Below are 23,324 nucleotides of genomic sequence, written 5' to 3'. Positions count from 1 at the left end.
CACTTTAATGGAATGGAGGACAAATAAAACAAGGTTTCCTTTTCATTCTGAAATCTTTCAAAGAATGTTATGTATAAATATGTCTTTATGTCTCCTCAAAACAGGCAGGGTCACATGACGACTAGTGTCAGGAGTGACAGCAAAGGAAGAGAAGAAACGGAAGATCACAGGTGTTATAGATCAAGGTTGTCTTTACAATGTCCCAAGGTAGAAAGGAGTGACGATAACCTGAAAGGGCCTCGCTATTAACCTCCCCCGACATACTCCTACACGAAGCTGAGTATTTATATAATAATGACTATTAGATGCGTTTCAACATACCGTAAGGCAGCATTGTACAATAATTCTTGGTTTGATAATCTCGTAGTTTATCGACCAGTCAGGAGTAATATACTCTAATTGTCCACGGTGTGTATGTATCCTTAGTCCGACGTTAATTATAATTGACTCACATGTTGTATTCGGTTACCAAATCACAACCCCTGTTGACAAATTGTATAACAAGGTATTTTATATATTTATCATTGATTAAAGGCTACATTTATATATGCTTAGAGAATATCGAAGTGGTAAATATCTGTGTCGATGACAACATTGAATACGACATATTTAACTCCCGCTTCTCTTACTCCACGTTCCCAGAACCAGAACAGACAGCGTTAATAAACGTCCCATGGACACTGGGGTCAGCATACCTGTCAAGTTCTGTTTCCTTTCACAGAAACAAAATCGATATCATTCTTGAATGAAAGAAAATTGTAGTGTTGTTTAGGTTATTGTGCTTAGTGTAAAAAGTATACGATTGATAAAATTAATGCTTCAAATAAACTAAGTACATCAATTTTGGTTTGGACACCTTTAATATTAAAACAACCTCTCAATATTTTACACAGATATTTAGGCATATGTAACTTTCGGTAGACCGGAATTACCCCCATGGATGGCATCATGACGTAATGTTTTTGACTGATGATATGCAAAATGATGGCATATAATTACTGTGATCTATTACCATACGGACGAGCTGTAATATGCCACATGTCTTGTAGGGCAGGAATCTATAAATAAACAGAAATATCCTAGGTATTATAATTGGTGAGTAAGGATGCGTTTTGTAAAGCATTTTCGTCCCTATATGATCACATTTTGATCTGGATGTAAGCGCTTATGTCATTAATCCTTATGAAATAACCGAGAGCCTTTACTTGACCTCTCACCTTGGTGAAACTCTCACCTCCCAACTCTCTCGTCTTGTTTTTGTAATGCTATTTCTGTTTCATTGTCAGTGTTGGTGTACGTTCAGCTCTCAAAAGTTCAATTAATACCCATGCTAAATTTAAACAGAAACGGAGATTCACAAACAACAAGAACACAGAAACGATACTTAAAATCTATAAATATCAAATAAATTGCAATGTATTAATAATAATAAGGCAGTTGAGGCTTTACAAAAGCTCAATGAATTGGATGAGCGTGAGATTAAGAGGGCAACATGAAGCCTATGGCATACAGCCAGCAACTAAATGCAGCAAAATTACCAAAAAAAGCAAAAAACTGAAAACGGGCTTACAAAATTGATGAATATTAGATTAAGGAATGCAGATTGGATGAAGCGAGGCGTAAACACATAAAAAAAGCAATATGCATAAGATTTATATTTTAATGCGAGTATTATAACAAGAACGTAATGACAGTATATTATGATTCGATTTGGCCGATATTAGTAGAGCACAGAGAGCCATAAAAATAACAGTAGATAAACTGTTCGGTAGGTGTAATCAAGTATATCCTGCCCTTTCCAAAAAATAGACTTAATCAAATTCAACTGTATCGAACTAAGAAATAGGGTAGTGTCAACATGCGATGTCTCGCACAGTACGACAGGTTAGACAAGATTCAACAAGATGATGAAGATACGGATGTGTCATCAACCAAATCAGACATCGAAAGGAATACGTACGTTTACTCGGAAACCTGGTCTTGCTCTTCTTGTACGTTTTTAGGAGTCACCGTGTAGATATTTCTTTTGTTCATATTTTACCTTAGTCAAATTTGAGTTTGGATTTTGATTATGGTCACATGTTGGTATCTTGCTTCGCGGATTTCAACAATAAGTTCCAAAATTATTGAAGAGTTCGATAAGGAAGAAACAGCTGTATACCTACAGCATAGTTACAGCAACCGCACCGTTGAGGCCCGTATGAGGCAGTTTACTTTTTCTTTATCCTGTACTGTATATACACGTGAAATTTTTTGTAAATCCTTCAACGCCATTGCTTATATCATAGGAAACAGTTTGAAAGATATCAGCTATACTCATTTGAATTCCTAAGAGCTGTATTTGTTCCTAACCTGCTCTTATTTGCGTTAACCTCTGCAACGCACCTTCTTCCATAGAATGGTACGACCTTCATATGTTAATGGACAATCAATATCATACAATATGAAGACAAATTACACGTGAAAAGTTAAGGATACAGTTAAATTGATGACACTCGTAATGTACAAATTATAATGAAAACCACAGCTATTCGTATATAGAAACCCATTTGTAATGGTACCAAATGAGAAAAAAGTATACAAAGATGGAACAACCAGGCATATCAACAATCATCAAAAACGTCAAGCTTCTTATCGCAAAAAGAAATAGAATATATCTCATTGAGATCATTATGACGACCGTTAAACTTCCCATATTTTTCATCAACCTGCATCTCTCAAAACTTTCTGATGCAAGTTTCTTTGTCAATTGTCACAAAAAATATTTCATTTTGAACAGATAAATGATATCTGATATCAACTGCGACAAATAAATACTACAGCTTGGAGAAGCAGGAATGTTGTTATCCAGCAATTAAAAATGTACGACATCTTTTGACTAAAGTTATAAGGAAGGGTATAATCAGAACAAGCTGACAGGTTGGTTTTTGTTTTTATTTGCAAAGATTTGAAGACGAATCTTTTATACAAATAAATATTGCTCAAAAACAACAAAGAAAACACCGTCATGTTAACAAAGTCTCAAATGAAACTAGGGCAAATGTGAAAAGTACAACGAAAAATAGTCCAGGTGTTCTTGAAGATTCAGCGTCTTCTGCTTCATTGACGAACCCCAAGCCCATGAAGTGAGTCAATGTCAATCCAAGTAAGTCATGTCACGTTCTCAAATGAGAACAGTGTTATCAACAACGAATGTCAAAAATTATGAAAGGGTTTAATTTCCCAGAAACGTAAATGTATCTCCCTACCACTCACCTAGTGAACATTGATCGGATTCCATTAACACATATTAAAAGCTCGGTGATACATTTTCTTTGAAAATTAACGCATTGATAACAAAAAGGTTGATGAACTCTCCTGGAAGGACTGATTTAATTTATTGTCATGTCGTTAACAGCGCTTAACGTATGACCCTATAGAAGAAGTAATTATTGAGTGTCGTAATAGTTCCGTCATCTATCTTCATCAACACAAAGTTCCTTCACTTAGCTGATCACGACATGGCTGTTAATTCGATTTTATTAAATCCGGTTTAGCACACCTTGCAGATTTTGTATTATGAATGGAAACATGATTACCATCAAAATAATTACATCAAAAGACGACGCTAATGAATTGTTGTCAATTTTTTTTTATATTACACAAGAGACAAGTTGTCTATCTGAATATATTGATATCAGTTTAACAAAAACATGAACATGTCTTAATTGAGACTCTATTTAGATTTTGTGTTGTAGATTGTTGATTATGAGTGAAAAGCAACAACTGCATCTTCATGGCCTGTGGGAGTCGTGAAAAAAAAACAAATTTCTTATATCGTGTCATGTAACTAAGATTTATCGTACATGTATATATTTCAGCCATCTCCGTGTTAATCTTCTTGTCTTTATTTGTCCTAGTTTCATTCAATGCGAGTTTGGAATATGGTTATGTACACATTTGTTTCTTGTTCTTGGCGGAACTATATGGATATTTTGACAAATAAGGTCTAAAGACGTAGTTATTTTATATGTGTAGTCCAAAAGCGGCGTGAAATGTATATATCAGTTTGTGTTCATTAAGAGGCACGAGTTCCCTTACCCTATTAAAGCCCAGATTTATGTTTTTAAAGTTCCTAAACTTGATATTTCCCATTGGAAATACACTGCAGTAGGCATCGTTCTTTTTTCCCTTTAAAATGAGTGTTTTGCTGACAGACATATAGTCTTTCCTACATTGACACATGCATCGGTATAGTTTGATTCCGCTGTTTATAGTTTCACACCTTGCTTAACCAGTGTTGTTAAATTGGGATATATGTGTTAGGTAGCTGGTATAAAGTTGTTTTGAGGGGAACGTTAAGGCTAATAAATCAGCCAGGAACATAAGATTTTCTCAGTAGAAATGGTTGATAAAGGTTTTAAAGGCTGACGTATTTTTACCCCCGGGTAAGAGATTGATATATGTGCGAAATGCTTCCAGGATATATGTAAGTCGAAACCTGGCAACCTGATGATACATTGAGGAACCTTCCCTTGATATTAGTGGAGGATTGGTTGTATGTTCAGTCAACACATGCAGAAACACTTTGTGCATGAAGTAAAGACATTTAATCAAACACTTCCTTCAACTTATTTCACACGACGCATTATGATGACCTCTCCTGCATTTGTTAAGGTCATCATATTAGAATAGGTCTTAATCGTAAAATAATAAAATTCAAATCGATCGAATGAAAGCTTAATTTTCCTAGATTCGTTCTCGATCAAACGAAATGATATATTATCACTTTATATTTTGGAGATATCATGTATATTATCGAAAAAAGAATCTTCCTTCACTTTAAGCGTCCAGAACAACTCCCTACGTGTTATCCTTTCACACTGTTTTCATGACTCTCTATTATACCCCAAAGAAGTCACAGCGCTTCTGTTAAGATTCATCTAAAAGAGTATATATCATGACATCTTTCTTAAACTGTGGCAAGAAGAAACGGAAGTGAAAGTTAATGAGCATACCTCGGTCAGATGGCTATACTCTTGACAAGGTAGGACTATTTCCTGGTAGCCACAATAATGATAAGATCACTTAGCCAAGATTAGAGATGGATGACATTGTCGTTGTTGATCGCGGTTTTAGGGATGTTTAGGGATGTCGCATAACTTTACATAAAATATTATCATACCTAAAAACAGGAAACTTTGACATGACGATCTACACGTCAATTTTAGAACCATTACAGGAGACGGGATGGGTAGAAATTTCTTAAAATTAAAAATTTTAACAATAGATTTTTTTTATATCACAGCTTGTTTCTGACTATTTTATTAATGTCGTTGATGCTCTTGTTAAACCTGTTAAAGCTTCCCTCAACGGTATCAGAGGATCCATATTATGTAAGAACATCGGAGAAAGATGCAATAGATAAAACACATGCCGAGAAAGGGAACCGTCGTCTTGAGTGCACAAAAACATTTCATGGCGAGTAAAAGATAAGCCAGATCTCACAAAACGAGCCAAGTCCTTGTTAGTAAAACTGGATACGGCTGATAATTGTGATTTTTCCAGATCTTCCTACAATATCTTGTTGCACATATTAAATTTCGTTAACAGCTAGCTATATAAGTGAGCACATCCGTGATGATGGTGACTAAGCAATCTGGATCTATCAACACCCCCTAAATATTATGCGTTGTCAGATCCACTCACGACATAAAAGCAGAGTAAAGTGCAATTTGTGGATACAACACAACAGCTTTAATACTATCAATACAGGATTATTGTTGCCAGTGTCCTACTGTAGAGGTCAGAATGGGGATATCTACCCATTAGACAGTGTTCTATACTATTTAGGATACAACTTGCACTGAGACAACAGCAGAGCACTGCAGCGAAAAATGAAGAGGTTCAAGAAAAGCATTAATGAAATAACCATAATGGATTTCTGTTTCAAACGCTTCACTATAAGCTTTGCGTGTTTTGCAATACAAGATTTAAACTTATACTTATATATAAACCCTTTTCGGTCCGAATGGAAGCGAGCGAGGGTCGTAATGTGGGACAAACCCGGAGTATCAGAGGAAAACCCACGTATCCCATGCCTTTTCACGTCCGGTCCGTGAATCAACTCCGGACGCCGTGCTAAAAGGCGAGAGTGTTACAGATCAACAGCGCAGCGCTCTAACTGGATACCCACAATATCAGTTCACCAATACTAAAACTCATCTAATCTAAAGCTGTATCAATCTATGATATTCCAGGATATCGCTAATATATGTGCTTAACTTTGCTGGTAAAGTTTTCAGTCCCAGACTGTTGTCATTATCCTGTATAACGCGTAACATCGATTGCACTTAAGTTGACAATAGGTCTTTTATGTTTCACTATCCATCTGTCCATCCTTTCCTTGTCATCCATATGACGACGGCAATTATTGTCCAGTTTCAAAGATATTCATACACTGGCTGAGAGGAACCCAATGCCAATATTTCCGACATCGTCATTTAGCTTCAAGGTAAAGCATTAAGGGTTTCCTGGGTTCTGTATCTCGAGCAAGCTTACTTCATGCTGTGGTAAGTTACTGTCCAAAAAATGATAGTACTCATACTTATTTAATCATCTATCAGACTTGAAAAAATATTAATCACAAACATGTCAACAACATTATTAACTCAAACTAAAATCCAAGAAAACTTGAATATATGAATCAAAGAAAGAGTTATATGGAGAATCTATAAGAATAGTGTCTTTTGCTTCATCGACGACACCCACCATTTAAATCCAAATAGTTACGTTCTGAAATAAGCTCCTCTGCAATGATGAAGTTATACTATGTAGTTTTACAAACTCAAATTGTTTGTTTCAGTACAAGGACCATCTATGGAAGTTTTGAAACCTTTTGGAAATATGACAAAACTTACCACCATTTCCACTGAATACAGTTATGATTTTTCGTTGGGTAAATCAGATATTAAGTCAGCGACATATTCTCGTCGAAAAAATTATATAACGTGTTCATCAGCATGGAAGTCAAAGATTAACACGGTAATCCACCACTGAAGAAATTCCTTTGATAAAAAGGATTTTATCAGGACGCGTTAATTCGTTTCGTAGAGCACAAGAAATTTCATTATTTATCGTTGGATGCCTGTTATTACATTTTGTACAAATATGTTATAAAAGGGGGATCTGCACAGCCGTTTCATAATGCAAATTCATATCAAAGAGATTTTTTGTTAGACTAGCAGTTACGATATTGTAGTAATATCTATGGAAATATTGAAAGATAGCCCCTCAAATGGCTGTTCCAATAAATGGTAACCCATCAAATAGTTATTCCGTTTAATGGCAACCCGTCAATAGACTCGCCTATTTACTGAAAACTCTTCAACTGTTCCGTTTAAAGTAAACCCATCAAAATGTTGTTCCATTTCATGGGACTCGTCCATTCGCTATTCCAGTTAATGGAAACCCCTACAATGGATGGTATATTTAAAGGAAACCCATCAATTAGCTATTCTGTTTGATTGATTATGATGTCAAGCTGGAAAATATCGTTATGTATATAGGGCATCCAAATTCGTTCCAGCAAAATAAGATATATTTAGTGTAAGGATGTGTCTTATATACCAGGATATTCAGCATAATGATGAAAATCTTCATTTTTCGGTAGTGTTATTTTCACCAAAATTACATAGACTGATGTCTTTTAATTTCAATATAACGCCTAAGAATTGTAATTTATATTAGTGAAAATACAATGGATATTTCCCCAACATGAAGTATCTACAGTTGTGACCGTGCTGTGTCGATGCATATTTCTCACTCCCAAGTCATTGACCTAACACTGAAATTTATAAACTGCCTGTCATTGTAGGTAATTAATAGAACTAACAAAAAGTAAGCTGTATCTTCTATATGTAAATATGTATTAATTATTGAGTCGAATTTCCGACATGGATGTGATTTTCACAAATTGTCAGACCCGGTCATGTGTTCGCACATTTTACATACCTGTATGTGACAGGCAGCTAGGATTAATTGAGTTGATTGTTCTTCTGTATATTGATTCTGGGCTTAATCACCATCAACCGCTTGACTTCCTAGACATGGGGAGCTAACGATCGTCCCAGGTACATTCTTAGTCCAAGCACGAGATCCAGGACAACTTTAAATCGCTAATCTACATGATATAATATCTATGTCTAGAACTGTGAAAATAACGCCAAAAGTGCAACAGGTTGTTTTTAAGATTAACAATAACTTGTTGGTGAAATAAAATTCTTTTGTTGAGAGGGACTTACTTTTTGAAGTACTACACCTTCGTATCATCCACGATGAACTAATACGAAAATATAACTCAGATATGCTTCGTACACAGAAACAAAATAGCAAACTCGTTGATATCTCTCATACAACAACCACAGTGGCCAACAGAACAGGTGTTGAATTGTACTTTGTATTTTGGGACTTAAATGCGTAATTTCGAATAAATTCAGGAGTGTTATTTTGATACACCCCCGCTTGTTGCAGTGAGCATCATGAAACATACCCCTACTGATTTATGAGTCGTAGGACATATACATGTATCTCTTAGGTCCTGTACCATTGGCAGTTTACGTCATAACTCATACAGAGGCGCTATCAGTCGGCAGTATTGATTTAGCTGGACTATTTATGATAACCAAGGAGGGAGATCCCCCTCATTACAAGTTCCGTTACTGTCAAATGCCGCAATCAAGCCGACCGGCTGAATCAACTCGGTTTTACCATCTGACCAATCAGCGACGCGCAATTGTACCCAGGTAGGACCGCTGAGCTTGCTTGTTAAACAGCAGCTGTGTATTGCGAGCGGCGTGAGACAATTTGCATGTGAGTCGCTTAGGGAAGGTGTGCGCTAATAGGATAAAAAGGTGCTTGCGCGAGACCAGTCTGTCAATAAGTTACGGGACTGCTTGAAAGAGACCCATACACTCGGGATGGACATGCCTACGTTGAGAACAGCCTACACGATGGTTAACGTCCTGTTGGTGATACTAGGAGTAACGCTGCTATCTCAAGGTAAGATACTGGATGTTCTTTTCTACTTTTGCAGATCTTGGAAACTTTCGTTTCGAAATTTATGATAAAGCACTTCCATTTATTTTTGGATATAAGCACCAAAAGTGAGTTTTCTTACAGAATATCTGTACTTGTACATTAACAGGAGGCTTAAGGATTGAAATATGTACCTCTTTATGATTTATTTTAAAATACCTATGATGAAGGCTGTAATACGTTCAAGTATTTCTAAGGTCCGAGTTTTCAATATTTGAATCGAAAAAGCATTGTTCTTCATGGTATTGTAAGTTAATAAGCGTCAATCAGAATATAATACGACGAGTTATGCCTTAGAAAAATGGAATATCTATTAGTTTAAGATAAGATAAATTTGTAAAAGATAAAAAAGTGTTACTTCTTCCATCGTATATTTCATTTATTTATTGAGCTGGTTTTACGACCACTATTGCGACCTTTCGGCTTTTCAGCAGACGAGCTCGTCCACTGTCTACCGTGTTCTGTAGACATCTGCTCTTTGAAAAACGGTTCCTTTCGCCAAACCGTCGGTATATCAAAACATCTATAATCTATATCAGAATCTTTACGATATTTATGTGATAGCGTTAATGAATGTTGTCGTGCATTCCGGTAATTATTCACATTTTATGGTCTCGTTTGATGTCTCTGTAAGTCAACTTCAGCTTCCAATTGCCTTTCCGTATATGTCTCTTAATTTTAGCACTTCTGTTAATCTGCTCTAGCCTGCGTGTTGTGATACCTAAAAATTTCCCGTGTACTTTGTACTTCGTCTTCAAAAGAAGATTATAATTGAAAAACCTTGGCATATTGTCTGACTTTTCACCAATTGCTTTATTTTGTTCAATATTGCAAAATTTAAGTAGAATGTCATCGCGTGGGAATTCATCAAAGTAGGTAAAATCTAAAACGATATTGTTCTTTACGAAGGAAATTGATGGAAGAAAGATTTATATAAACCAATGAACAATTTTGCAATGAAGACATATATCAAATAAACGTTGTTTCTAATAAGAAAATAAACAAGACGGAAGTTAACACCAGAGCGTTATCTCAGATGGCAATAAATTTACTGATGGGATATTGAACAAGATTGTCGTGAGCCCATATGAAATTCCTTGATTTATATAACACAGCACATCACAGTATGGAAACAATGAATGGACAGAAGAGGAATCTTACGACATTGTGATGACTTTTTTCCTTGATATTTATACACGATATAAAACCTAGGTCTGTCGGTTAGATCAAAGATACTGAAAATATAATTATTATGTATATCATTGTAAACGTTAAGGACTGGCTGAAGATTTGCGTTTTGTCATTACAAATTAGGCTTTAGCAGAATTGCTGAGAAAGATTTAGAAAAATCTGTGAAGTACTGTTTTCCATATTTAAGAACTAAAACTAGGGATATATATATATAAGAAAAAATCATTCATTAAGACTCTCACTTTTTTACATAATGCTACTGACAAGGCCGATTTAAGATATTGGTACGTGCTTATAGTAAGCAGGCTACGTTAGATATATGATAAATAATATTACAAACTCGCTACAGCTAAGGCCATATATTGTCTAACTGATATAATGACCTTGATGTAATACAGAATCACTTCTCTGTAAACATCTGATCCATAACTTTATAAAGTTAAACATAAATACGCTTGAAAATAAAGCAATGTCTTTTCATATTTGCGGGTATTAAAGATTGATTCTGAATAGAAACACTTTGGGATATTTAACATAGATATTTATCAGGAACTCATACATTTTTTAGTATTCACAAGTTGAAATATGACAATTTTGACATATAAACATATTTTCGTAATTTGGCTTCGGGGCAAATAGGGTATTGATATGGAAAGATATTAAGGACACACCAACAGATGGAAACGACAAGTAGAAAAGATTACACGATGATAGAAATAGAATACCTATCCTAAACCCGGCGCTGCCGTCGTCGAAATCCACCTGCCATATACATGTATGTTGTTTTTAATGTTTTTTGTTTTCATTCGGAAGTGACAGAAAACATCTATTTTATAATACGGGCACCAATTTATCAGTCTTATTCTCTGAATTACTAAGAAAATATGCAATTTTGTCTTTTAAACAAGTTTCTATGAAGAAAAAGTCGTAGAAACTGTTATTGTACAAATTACATATTGAACGTATTTTCTTGAGCACAGCAATTATTGGGCTTACGTCATCCGATTTAATCAGTATGACGTCAGGTAAACATAGTCTCTAACAACAGATTGTTGAAGTTTCAATATACGCTGCATTTGGCCCGAGAGTATCGACACTTTTTTGTCTTTATTTTCCGTTGCCAAAATACAGCGTATATTTTAAGACACTGACTATATTGCCTATATATATAAAAAGTGCTGCAATTTGGCCTGCAAATCAACCTAGGTCTAGACGGCACTGATGAAAATCTCGGCGATTGTTAGAGACTCACTATACGTTTTTTTTTCTACGAGACACTTGTGATGGAATTCAATAGTTCTGTTCCTAGGCTTTTATTAATATTTCTTTTATAAAATACATTGGAGAAAAATCCTCCATTGATCAAGGGGTGATTACACGGCGCATTTGTCGAAAGTAAAAGCATGTAGCGGGACAGGGTGAGCTGGGTCTACTTTCTCTGGTATTCATTTGATATGTTTTGTACATTTATCAGACAAACCTCTCCCACTGCTGTAGCTGGTTTCAAGTTTGTTAATCTGATTCCAAAAGCATTGCGATATGGTAGGTTTATATAGACCATACTTCAGAGATAGGACCTCTGGCTTTCCAGGGGCAGGAGAGAGGGATTGGTGATTAATTTCATTAACAAGTTATAAACGTCTGGATCATTCTTTTCCCAAACATCTGGTCTTTTAAGTTTGTAATGATATATAAAACAGTAAGAATCACTATTGAACATAACTATACTAAGAATCACTATTGAACATAACTATACTAATTCACAAGTTCCGCGATTTCAACCTTTGGCGGTTTGCTGCTGTTGGTAATGATGAAGTAGTTTTCGTGCTAATATGGTCGTTATACTGTACTAAATCATTACGAGTGATGACATCCGTTCGGAACACCCATCATTATATAGACCTTTTCTACTGTAACTCATTGTGGCTCGGGGTACATATCATCTTTTCTCATTCCATTTGACTGTTTGGTTTGTGTACCTGGCCATCCACGTCTTTATAATCTCAATCTTTTCCCTCACTTCACGTAGCAAAAAAGACACTAATCATACAAACTGTCACATATCGTACATCATCACATAAAGTCACGTGATAAAAACACTCACATGAAATTTTTTGAGACTCGTTTCGATTCTTTTTTTTTTTTTGGCTTACAAATTTTAAATTTTACTTGTTTCAAGTAACTTCATATAGAATAAAACTCGTGTTAAATGATGTATAAAGCACATACGGAATATCCATTCCCTTCTTTAACCGCAGGGACCGAGAGATTTTAGTGGAACATTATTGTGTACTCATTACTAAGTGGATATATCGATGGATCAGTTGTCAGTATTTCACACCCTGGTACCACTCTGTAAGTCTGTAATGAGTTATACAACCGGGTCCTTTCATACGTCTTCAAAATATAATTGAATAAATTATTACATAACTACTTCTAACCGCATTGCAATGGTTTCCCATTGTTTCTCCGCGCTCGTAACGTGAACGGTAAGTTTTTAAACATTAAACAATAGGTTACAGAGATAGAATTATAACAATATACATAAAACTATGCAGCACAGTGACCTCTTGGGAGTGAAACTAAACCGAACGATATTGCCTGGATTTGTTGTATTAGACGCTTACCATAGACACAATATCATTAGCGACCTCTAAACTAAATATTGTTGTCTGTGGGGGTTTTGTTGATCTGGGGTTAAAGATGGAGTAGGACATGTCAGCGTGTGATTGATATTATAAATAGGTATCTGGTTTCCTGGCCATCTATTTCGTCCATGTGTTTACTTTCTGTCCGTCTGTCTACTGGTATTTTCATTTACATGGATACTTTTAGAATATTTATTCTCAAACGTATTGCAAATTGAATAATCCCGTTAATTTTAAATCCACATATTGACGGTAAGTGGACCATTAATCTGTTTACTCTTGGTTTGCCTGCTTTGTCACATCGCAGATGTTCTCGGTGGAGAATCATTTTGCCCAGCAGACCAATGCGAGGCGTTTTCGTTATTTGATCTATCAAAAGGGACTTTCAATAATGTTCACATTTAGCTTCTTGTTGTTATTACGTTTCTAAAATATCACTTATTTTCTAAAGAAAATTGTGATAATAACATAGTATACAATTTAATACCGTGTGTTTGTAAGTACACCACCTTTGTATCTCCAACAGAACACAATGTAATAACGTGTGTATATAAGTACATCGCCTTTGTATCTCCTACAGAACACAATATAATACTGTGTGTATGTAAGTACATCGCCTTTGTATCTCCTACACAACACAATATAATACTGTGTGTTTGTAAGTACACCGCCTTTGTATCTCCTACACAACACAATATAATACTGTGTGTATGGAAATACATACCCCGCTGTATCTCCTACACAACACAATATAATACTGTGTGTTTGTAAGTACACCGCCTTTGTATCTCCTACACAACACAATATAATACTGTGTGTATGTAAGTACATAACAACAGAACACAATATAATACTGTGTGTATGTAAGTACATACCCCGCTGTATCTCCAACAGAACACAATATAATACTGTGTGTGTAAATACATACCCGCTGTATCACCTACAGAACTCAATATAATACTTTACAGGTATTTGTAAGTGTTTAAAAAATTTTCCTGTGACCTGATTTACATTTATCCGAATACCTCTTTAGGTGCTGGCAAACTTTGAGTACATTACAGAAGATAAAAACATGAACCAGCGAACAAATCCTAAATTTTAAAATCCAATTAAAACTGTCATACATTATCATGATGTTGGTCGCTTATCAAAGACAGTCCCCAAAGGGAAACTTCTCTCCTAAGACGCGTTGCTTAATGGAGGTAGCCTTTCCACTTAGGCGGTATCTAAGAGATGTATAGTCTATAAATAGGGGTTGTTGCTTTCTTAAGTGTTCAGATACGGTGCACGACGGTACGAGAAAGAACGTTGGCCTTTTAGGCATGTGATTGTTTCAAGTAACATTAAAATTATTCCATTAGGCCTTATATCTACAAAACAAGTGTGAAAAAAATCATCTGATATGAATCTTGGAAATACATTGGTGTTAGTTGTGAATGGGCTAGCAATGTAGATACACCGTTACCGTTTTGCTGTGTGATCTGCCATCGCCTAACAGAACTGATGCGAGATATCGTGTTATAGATGGAGTGCCAGTCACGACATCAGTATCAAACTGATAATTATACCTAGATTAATTAGCTAAACGATTTAATTAGTATATTTGAAATTCAAATGATTGATTTTTAGCATCTGAATGTTGTTTGCGTGTCATTCTAATATCAATGGTTCCTAAGCGCGTCAACACGGAGTGTTATATATTGTATGGTACCCTAGTCGCGAGAGAATCCTAGAAGTGCGGTCAACCATTTCATCCGTAATCACATATTACCTTGTACAAACCTAGCCTACATTGAAGTACCATGTATATAGGCATCACTCTACATATACATGGACCAGTAATATTGGACCAGTTGATATATAAATAAAAGACAAGCTACTAACTAAAAAATACAACTAATTATACCATTAGTTTTATCTATGTTTAAATGGAGCAATTATGAAACAAAAAGAGACCAGCAGTTATAAAGATTGACCAGTAAATAAACACAGGACCAATCGGTCACTATAATGTTAAGATCCATTTGTATCAAAACTTTCTCCAGAAGTTAGTTTCCGTAATACAAAGAACAGATAACCAGATATAGGTACAAATATAGCAATGTATTTTGATTATGCGTATTGTCTATCAGTATATACTGTACAATTTAGCTAGGGATCCCTAAACATTCTAACGTCATTGATATAGCGATTAGGGCAGACTTTGGCAACGATAGACGATATCTTGTTTATTGATAGGGTAAGCAATTGTAAGTGATTGGACGCCATAGTTAATAGAGATTCCGTTGTTGGTGTCTTCAGACAGAGTCGTTAGTTAAGAGAGTTCCAGACCTGGACAATCTCCTGTTTATTGAGATCATGTTTTACACATTTGTTTATGTTAACACTAAAGCAGATTGCGTAACATGTACGCATCGATCCGTTTTAAGCCCCGTCGTCAACTTGCAAACTTATAAAATGCTAATATTGAGATATTGATAATTTTGTTCACAGCAATTAAGTACAAAACGTTTGCATTGTGATTGAAAACCATTAAAGTGCCTTTCTTCTTGATTTACAATTAAGGATACATTTACACTTTACCGTACTAAATAAATACCCACAACTAATGGTGAAGTGTTCAATACATTAAAAGTGAATTTAACATCAATGGTGAAGTGTTCAATATATTAAAAGTGAATTCAACATGAAGTTGTACTCTTTCATGCTTTCTAGTCCAATGTCAGAGTTTATAGTTTACAGCAAATCAACCTCGATTATCTGACAAATGATGTATTTTATTACTTTAGCTGCTGTGTAAATTTCTAGCTCTTGGTAACAAGTATTGGTATATTTCGATTGCACAAAAGACAAGCAAGGGGAGAGTATCCTTCTATATAGATACAGAATATTCATAGTACAGTCAAATAAAGAAATAGGCTGAAATTAACTACCAACTTATCCTAGATATTAACAGCTCATCCTCAATAATACCATCTCGTCCTAAATATAACTATCTCGTCCTAGATACTACCAGCTCCTCCTAAGTATCACCAGCTAATTTTAAATACTAACATCACATATACGACAGTCTCGTCCTAAATGTTACCATCTGGTCCTTAATATCACTATCTGATCCTAGATATTACCTTCTCGTCCTATATATTACCATCTCGTCCTAAATACTGACAACTCATCCTAATCACTACCATCTCATCTTATTTCTACCGACTCACTCAGTCTACTACCATCTTATCCTAAACACTACCATCTCATCTTATTTCTTCCGACTCACTCTGTCTACTACTATCTTATCCTAAACACTACCATCACATCTTATTTCTTCCGACTCACTCTGTCTGCTACTATCTTATCCTAAACACTACCATCACATCTTATTTCTACCGACTCACTCTGTCTACTACCATCTTATCCTAAACACTACCATCTCATCATTAATCACTGTGTCATCAGTTATGCCATTTGGTAAAGGCAAGCCATCAAAAGAAATTCTCGAAAGCAAACCATCTAATGATTAAATGCATCAATTTCTCAACACAAATTTAGCAAGGACATACACATATCACAATTCTATCAATCAATCCCCTTCGATCTATGTGGGCAGGAAACCGTTTTCTAATTTTGCTGACATTTGTCTGTTTGGTTTGAGCGGGAAAGACTACCTGATCTCCGTAATGATAAAGAAGAATGATAATTTTTTACCGTTACATAATGAAAGTCTATTTTCATACTAAACATCACTCCTACATATCAATCCTAAAATATTGACACTATTTCTATAGATAAGCAGATAAGTTTTGCAGATATATCTTTTTATTTCTTTTATGTTCAAAGGTCAGAGTAGCAATTGCTTATTACAAGTAATTAGTCTCAAGTTAAAAAAACATCCAAATATATGGACAAAATAAAGCACGTGCTTGGTCGACGATTTATATTTCATGTGTTTACTTCGTGTTTACTCCCCCAGGAACAGGCTGTTTAAACGTTCGTGGTTTGTTCATTATAATGATCCTATTTTATCTTCAGAACTTATCAATATAACGGTATTTCATAACAATGAATAATGTTAGTTTGAGTTGATGAAGTGACCATTAACGAGTTTACTTAAACCTTTTAATGATGTGAAATACTGGTCTAATTTCCTGTCATTTGCATTTCATGAACTATACTTTGTAGTGTTTTAATTTCGATTATGAATTATGATTTCAATTATCAACGTTAACTAAATCCATTAGCAAAGCTCTGTAATGTTCTCTTTTGTTTTGTTTTTTAGTTTTTGGTTTTTGTTTTTTCTTTTCCCCTTTTTTTCCCTTTTTTATTTTAGAATGTTATATAAAAATGTAATTTTAAAAAAATGAGATAACCTTCATCACAACAGTGTATGTTATTTGTTACATCTTTGTTTCATCTTTAGGTACTCGGTTTCCTAAAGCAAAATTAATGATTACCTATTAAGGCATAAAGAATAATGCTCTTCTCAACATTAAAACAAAGGCTGTAAGGACTCATTAACCAATATAACCTTCAGTTTAACAATCCCAGTAATTGTTCGTTACATCCTATCAAGGTCTAACGTCTAAATCGGAAATGAATTTACATTGATGTACCATATCAAAATTGGTTGGTTTTGATTAATAGTAAATTTCATGATCTCTCTGACATACTTACATATATGATATAGGACAAAGCGCATGTCTACGATTGTGACGTCATATGAATATGTGAAATCACATACTTATGCACTTTGTCTATATGAAATATATATGTCCAAGCTAAGAAATAAGTCACAAGAAGAAAACACCTTCGAGACAAATAAGTGCAAATTGATGAAAATCCTGCACTAGCAGACTCTATGGTAAAACATGAAAATCGTCAGTTATGATATGTCTGTATACGTGGCAGTGTTTTGGACATTGGGGAAATCATGCTAAACTCCTAGACGGTATATTGATGTACAAAGAATTGTGAAATCTCATGTGAAGGCAAACACATGTCTGTTCTTCAGTTGTTGTAATCGATTTTTAACTGTATATAGAAGAGCCTAGTACTGTAGCACTTCGATATAAACAAAAATACAACACAAAGTGAAAAGCGAAAAGTTCATTTTTTGTCATTGTTTATTTTGTATATATCTGACAACTTGACACAGCTTTATCACAATAAAGCTTTTGATAAATCCCTGAAGACACAAATTGAAAAGGATATTTCTTATTTCATAGTGTTTTGAAAGGAAGCAAAAGGCCGCTGTCGGAGAAAAAAACTCGGCTGATGTGTTATAGGGCAAAATGTCTGTCCTGAACAAAACCGACCAAAGTTACCAGAATGTGTACTGATTCCTTCAATCAAAATGGAGAACTAACATTTCGGTATGATTGTGTATAGCCCGTAAAATTGAGTATCTTTGCAGAAAATAAAATTGTCTCGTTTTTCTGCTATTGATAAACAAACCGATCAGGGGTTTGAATTTATGTAAGAGATGGTCATGTAAAGTCCAAATATGGTTGATAGGACAAACCAGAACATTATAGAAGCCCTTCTTAAAAATTCCATCACTTCTGACCAGAATTGCCGTACAATGCACAAGTTCATGATTATTCCGGGCAAACCTTGTCAGTAAAGTCGTCCTTCATCAACGTTCAGATATATTGATGATGTCTCGTCTTTAGATAACAAAAAAATGCATTGACCACGCCGTTTGTATATATGTCTGGATAACAACCTCCTTGCACCTCTAACATATGGCGTAGTGGATTCGATATCCAAGGGCATGTTCTCATTATCACGATTTTCGTGCAAGAAGAAGCCATCTGTCGGACAAACTGGTAACACACGGATACAAAAAATGCAGGTTGATGAAAATCACGGAGAAGTTTTGCAGCAACTCTAGTGATCTCATTGATAAATATTCTATTTCTGTGTGCGGTATTAAACTGGGTGTGTCAGTTGCTTGCGTTGTTGTATATCTTGTTCTGCTTTGAGCAGAAAATGTTTGCTCTTCCGCAACACATGGTCTTCTTTTCCTTGTACTTTTCCAGGAGTCTCCGTGTAAATCTTTCTTTTGTTCATATTTTGCCCTAGTTTTCTTGAATTTGAAATTGGATTATGATTATGTTGACCTATTTTTAATGATATATCACGAACGTGTATTTTGCTCGATTGCATTAACTTAATTGTAACTTTATTTAGTAGCAATCGCTGTCATATATATATATATATATATACGATTTTACAAGAGTTTTTATTTCATTTTGGACTTCTTGCGACGTAAACTAAAAAAAATGGGAAGTTTTTTTTAGCAATTTTATATGAAAAGGACCAAATACTCTGTTTTTTCACGAAACCTTTTGCAAAAATTACTGAAAATCCTGCAATTGGCACTATTATTGTTGGAATATACCTGCCGCATATATATTTTTGCTGTATTCGGCGGTGACGAAAGACATTGTATTTAGCACATGCATTAATTAGACACAATCAATGTCTGATTTACTAAATATTTCCTTTAAAGATATAAAGTTTACATAATCGATTTATGCTCCCTGCGAATTAATTATTTAGTCGTCAACAGACCTAATTCAACGTATGGGTAAACAAAGACTGTAACATATTGAACAACAAACTGTCGAAGTTCCATTTGTCAGAGTTTTCACAAAGTGTTGCAGGATAAACAAAATACATGGTTAGTGTATATAGGCTATATGTTGGTTCGGGACCATGTAACCTCTACACAAGATATGAAATATATAAGTGGATATTCTCACTATATCTATATATGTCCTTCTTTGTTGACGCCACAACGCTACTGATGTGAAGCTATGACGTCACAATTGAATCATAGGACCTTCAGCCAGTTTCAACATGTGTACATAAAACAAAAATGATAACGTGTCAGTCATGTGATGCTTTTCCTTCAGCATTATGGCTTTGGGATATTCTTATATCTCTCTCTGTACTGCGGAAATATTTCTACCCAAACGTCCGTTTCCAATAGTCTTGTTACTCAGCTGAGTGGTAGCGAGATATACACTTAATAGAACCCCCTACACAGAGATGAAATCTGAGGCCACCACAGCCTGGCCATTTTACTCTCTCAGATGCAATCAGCTAATGGTATTATTACAAATTACAAAGATATTTATAATAACTCCATTTTGCCTTCGATTTCGTTGGGAGGTGACAACGATAATATTCACGATAGTCAATAAGGCATTCCATATTTGCTGCAGCGCGCTGTGTAGCTATTTTCGTTAATGATTTAATTCATTGCTGACAACACTGTCATTGAGCAATGTTACTGAAGTGGTACTGTGTTTTTATCGATACAAATGTGCTTAGCTTTGCCAGTCATAAACTTTTTTTGTAAAGGAAAATAATGATTTACTATAATTATCAGTTGGCGATAAACGCATTAACTCTGTACATGATATCATATGACTACTATTTGGTTAAGAACGCTAACGTCCAGGTATCCCATTAATTTTTTTTTTTTTTTTTCATTTCAAATATTAATTATGTTAGCAGAGAAAGTTTGATTTGAAAGAGATTTCCCCCTTCTCTGCTATATCTACATATATAGATACCAGAACGACAACAGTGACACACTGACAAATACACCTTAGATCAGTTTTCAGGGACTAGAGATGTAGTAGTGTAAACGTGCTGGAATGAAATATACCACAACGTGTTTTCGTAAAGGTGAAATATACTAGTACACCAGGACACAAGGACGAAATGTTGATACACCTGGGTGAAACATATTACTACCGACAACACATACACGGATACTACTTAGGCGTAAACAAACAACGGTTGTTTTATAATATTGATACAACAGGACAAAAAATAACTAAGTTTTAGACATCAAAATTATTTAGATTCGTATCACAGTATAATCTTACGAGAATAAGTATCTGTTATCACAAAAGGACAGAATTTTTTTCTTAAAAGAATTATCCAGTGCTGCAAGAATTTATTTATTTATCTTTATATTTCATTGGATAATGATGTTCCTTGATATCATACATACAGTAATCGTTGTGTTAAATGTGCACCTATGTGATAATGACGTTAAAATGCTTTATTTAGATCTAACTAAAAACAAATGCTAATTAAAGTTCTCTGCTCGACATTCAGTTTTGAATGTATCGTGATCAGAAATGATTTGCACTTTTTCAGTACAATGTGACAGAGTGGTATGCCATCCTACCGTGTCAGGTTATGACATTACAGTATGATGACACTATAAAGTGGAATACATATTTTCTTAATGTGAACTAAGTATGTTGAATAATGAAATTGAATATATAGTTTCTTAGATGTACAACGCATTTAAGTGACGATTCTTAATTCTTGACGATTTCATATTAAAACTATGATGAAAAATATCAAATTGCGATGTTTGTCAAAAGTGCAAATCTGAAGATGTTTGAAATATTCTTAATTATATAGGTTTGGTAACGGCTTCTAACGAGTGGCGCTTAGTGACGAAACGCACTCATTAGGAGCAAAACACACAGCTAGATTACAATACCGACTGCCATTCATACAATTATGAAATAATAATGATGTTTTCATGTCCTAGATATGAATATCACGACGCTTGCTTTTGTTTGCAAAAATGACTGGCTCCGGAATAGCCTGACAGACGTACTGATAGATGATTTATTTTATCCTGGCAACATCCGGGCAAACAACAGGGTTACTTCCGGGCCGCCTCGACATTCGTATTTAATATGAACATGATGAAATGGGATCAAAATATTTCCGATTTCAAAATGATTACCAAAGCGTACAAGCATCAGATATCGTCATCAGGAGGTAGTCATTTCTTTTGTCTAGAATTAAAAGTTTTGCGAGGGTGTTAAATGTTTAAGATATGAAATATTATAAAGTTATCTGAGCGTTCACCAAAACAATCCAACATACGAAAACAACAATAACATCAAGAAAATGTGGACACATTCACTATATAATACAGACTCATTGACACCAGGGTGAAATATGAACAAAAGAAAGACTTTCAAGGAGATTCATGGAAAAGTATACAATGAGAATAAGACCAGGTGCTCCGGAAAAGTAATTGCCGTTTGCTCCTTCGACGGCATCCGCCATGTGAATTCCTTCGCGGCCTCATCGGCCATCAAGCTTATCGCTATACCATTTTGTAATATCGGCCTCTATCGGCTGTCAAGATTATCGCTAAGAATGAAAACGAAGGGCAGTAACTCTGGGAAATCAGAATATATTGACAAAGTAGATATTCAAATGATGAGTATATATGTACACAACATGTTCTATGCCCCGTACTCTATACACCAACCAAAAGTTTTGTTGAAAGAATGAAGTTAACAATCTTATTATTCCACGTCGGGCGCAAAGCTAGAGATCAATTCGCTAGAATTAAACAATATCTTATATTTATAAGATGTGATAAGATACTACAAGGTTTCCTCGAATGACAATGATGAAACCTAGTACAACTTTATTTTTGTATATTTCCATGGATCTCTAACTGTGGAAAGCATTTCTGTTCCGTTTAATCCCTTTGTGATACAAATTATCTTACTTTTCTGATATCGTTTATTTTTAATATCGTTAATTTTTAGTGATTAAGACCAAATAATGTCATTAATAATGTGCTCTTCAAATGAACAACACTATTTAATGAAAACACGTTAATTCCCATGAACGAAGTCAATGATATGAAAAATTCTCAACTTTTTGCATTCTTATAGACAAATAATATATTGTTATTTTTTCTTTTGTATTTTTCTATTATTTCATTAGTTGGATTTCATTCCTAAGAAGCAGATTTGAGTCCGCACTCCACAAGGCATTGCAAATAAACGACAGACAAATTAAACACCATGGGTGTGCAGTTGCGAAATTTTCGGTCGAATCACCTAGTCAAGAATTCCGCCCATTTCCGGAACAAAATACAAGTTGACTTTGATTCTATTTGTGCAGAAATAAATTGATTGTTTTCGTACAAGGCACATAAAGTGATGCGTTTCTAACCAAGGGTTAGCACCTTGTCTTGAAGGGTAAGTCTCACTTGAAGACGCACATCTTCATTGTGACAACTCCGCTACCACCCAGACGGACCATGTATAGCTCCTGGGCAACAAGTTTGTACACAACCTCATGTCGTCGTGAACTTCGATCGGAGAGGAGGCGATATTTCTTTTCTATTAATTTTGCTTCTGACGTCATTTTTTTCAATTCAATTTGCTTTATAAGTGATTAGTACTTCCTACCATTTCACACATTATTTTTGGGTAACCCGTGTATAGACTTAAGTCTTCATAACTAATCGTCTGTCTTAAAACATCAAGGCTAAAAATATGACCAGAATTCAATTAAAATAAATCTCAAAATGAGGCATATTAAGTGAGGTCAGTGGAAGTCCAA

The 23,324-nt window shown here is 34.9% G+C and overlaps 1 pseudogene; it reads left to right on the top strand.

The window, feature by feature from the left end:
* The first annotated feature begins 1,858 nt into the window (after nucleotides 1–1,858).
* LOC132563052 (uncharacterized) overlaps nucleotides 1,859–23,324 on the top strand; it is a 33,529-nt pseudogene continuing 12,063 nt past the window's right edge.

The sequence above is a fragment of the Ylistrum balloti genome, unplaced genomic scaffold, assembly GCF_031769215.1.
Source record: "Ylistrum balloti isolate Yb309-2 unplaced genomic scaffold, AGI_CSIRO_Ybal_v1 Utg371572, whole genome shotgun sequence".
Lineage (NCBI taxonomy): Eukaryota > Metazoa > Mollusca > Bivalvia > Pectinida > Pectinidae > Ylistrum > Ylistrum balloti.
The sequence above is the reverse complement of the archived record's forward strand: the minus strand, read 5'-3'. Positions and strand labels throughout refer to the sequence as shown.